At 38.7% G+C, this 2588-nt stretch overlaps 2 protein-coding genes across 2 annotated transcripts in view; one reads left to right on the forward strand and one right to left on the reverse strand.

Annotated features, from left to right (window-relative positions):
- LOC118750335 (mucin-5AC-like) overlaps positions 1–2588 on the forward strand; it is a 225203-nt gene that overhangs the window by 45067 nt on the left and 177548 nt on the right. The window lies entirely within an intron of this gene.
- The window catches only part of LOC118750328 (serine-rich adhesin for platelets-like), a 134829-nt gene that overhangs the window by 764 nt on the left and 131477 nt on the right, over positions 1–2588 (reverse strand). The window lies entirely within an intron of this gene.

Consider the following 2588-nt stretch of genomic DNA (forward strand, 5'->3'; position numbering starts at 1 on the left):
TTTGTCGTTAAATAAATATTTACATTTGTAATTTTCATTACAGAGTCTATGCGATTTCAAGTTGAAGTGCAGCTGCGCCGCCTACTGCACACCGTCCGCTCATCAAGGTGGCCCCGAGGCATTAGAAACGCAATTTGCGATTGACGTCCACTTTGACTTTTTTGCTGTGAATTTTATTATGTCTTTTGCTTCCATTCCTATTACACCTGATAAGCTCCACAACTTAATTATTATAGTATATTCGATTATCTTGCGACAACAACAACTGTTCAAGTCGTTGCCAATGCAGCGATTTTCACACTAGAAACACTTATCTAGTTTTAGCGATTTTTTCCGAAAACTATTTCTTAATTTATCGGCAATAAATCTATGAGATTTGCACCAAATCGTCCTAAAATTGCCGATAATTTTTGAGGAAAATTATTTTTTATAATGTAATATGTGGGTACAATGGGATAGAAGGTTTGGGTGCTTAAGGATAAAGTTACATTATGAATGCCTAAAATTATGCGGACATTTTACAAATAAACAAAAGGATTGCCCTAATGGACATTCGTGCATTCTTTGTTATAACTTCTTGCAACCACTGGTACGACTGCAATTGAAATGTCTCTTAAGAAAATGTGAGGCAAACTCAACAGATCGCTGAGCTTTTACAAGTTCTGCTAATTTTTGGAAAATAAAGTACATGCAAAATAATAGTTTGAAATGTATGCTAAGTTATGCGAAGTATGCATAATCAGACCATAAAGAACAACACTTACACTTGCAGAATGGTCGCAGCATAAACTGCTTAACTAACCCTGAGCTTTAAGGCATCGGCAATTTTGTTATGGGCCGCGGCGTTTCGCCCACTAAGTTAATAGTCTACGTTCAGGTTTCGTGGTATCACAACGAGCAATTTCTTAATTATCCAGTGTGTCCCCTTGTCTGGTGAGCGGTAGAGACCCTCAGAACACAAATCTTTTTAAGATCACGTTGCCCAAAAATAAGAAACGGCCAGAGTTGAGGTCTTCAGTCGTCTGAACTCATATCCATCTAGAGTAAACCCGACATACCAAACACATGTCCAGCTTGTGGAGATCTCCCCCACGACAGCAGCCACCTCTACATCTACTCACTTAAACCTACTCGACTGCAACGGATACGGGAAACATTGTAGACGAAGAGAAGTTGGTTGAGGCTCTGTGTGATTGTAAGACATTTGGCGAAACAATTAAATTCAATCATTGTCGAGACCCTTATTATAAAGAATTCATGTACCACGGTAGTGTTAGCATTTATTAGGGAAGCCGAATGTGTCTTAGGCGGTCAGGTTTGAAAACTTTTGATGGGAAAACAAAACATTTTCTAGGACGGAGTATTCCTTGTCATGTCAAATTAAATTTATTATTTAACTCAATGACGGATTCCTTTAAAATACATATTTCTACACTAACTGTAGAGTAATCTCACATTTAGCAGTGAACTTTATATTATCCCTTGTGAAAATGGCCTTAAATCGAGTTGGCTATTGACTCGACTTTTTAAATTGAGTGCATCTTATTTTTGGTATCGCGATAACTCAACAGACCGGACTATCTGCGGCTAGAATAAAATAATCGTATCTCAGAATGCTCCTCCTGTTCTAATTTTGATGAATCTAAAATCCGGTTATCCTGGTCATGGGTAAGTTCATCTCGACTCCCGCAAAACGATTCTTAGAGAAGTACTTCCCATGCGGGTACCCAGCACTCCAGAGAAAGCGCGCCGATTGTATGGAGAACCACCTGAGTACCAAGGCCACTTGGAAAATTCAATATTTGCCGATTTACTAGGATTCGCCAGAAAGTCAAAATAGTTTAAGGACATATCTGTTATAAATCCTTCTTTGACCATTACAATAGGCCTATGGGTTCCGAACGAGCTCTTGGACTAGAGCTACCCGAAAAAACCTATCCCAACCCTAATTAAAGTTATGCGTAAGGTTGCGATAGCGATACGATATTTTTCGCTAACTCGTTTGAGAATAGCCCCACAGACTCTACGTCGCGTTGTGTTATGATGTTGAAATTTCTCTGGAATATCGCGAATCCCAAAAATTACTGTGACTTTTGCAAACTTCATGAATTTGTATTACTCGCTTTCTTCTCAAAATCAACTCTGCGATTTGGTTCCTTTACGAATTGCATGCGAACTTTTATTTGCCGGTCCACAGATCACAATTTACTCGTAGTACTCAGATGTCATATCTCCATTAAAATTGCTTGTCACTTACGACATCTTAGTTTGGCGGTTCCAGTTTATTTATTTTGTAGCTTTTGACTTGTCAGAAAACCAAAGTAGCGTTGATCATTCTCTGTTGTTCATTAACTGGTTGTTGGGGCAGTTGTTGTTTTTGATACATACATGACATACATACATGAGTATGTGCATACATGTGTGCATGTTCGTGTGTACGTTCGGCAATTATGCACTGTGTGGCGCTGTCTTCTCTTTTCATTTGTAGCCACTTAATATTTCATTGCCTGCCGAGCTCTTTCGATCTCCGCTATATTTACCTTTTTTTTATAACTAACTAATAGGCGCTTGCCTTATGTGTGAGTTGG

This window comes from Rhagoletis pomonella, unplaced genomic scaffold, assembly GCF_013731165.1.
Source record: "Rhagoletis pomonella isolate Grant_MI unplaced genomic scaffold, Rhpom_1.0 Rhpom_scaffold_00001, whole genome shotgun sequence".
Taxonomy (NCBI): domain Eukaryota; kingdom Metazoa; phylum Arthropoda; class Insecta; order Diptera; family Tephritidae; genus Rhagoletis; species Rhagoletis pomonella.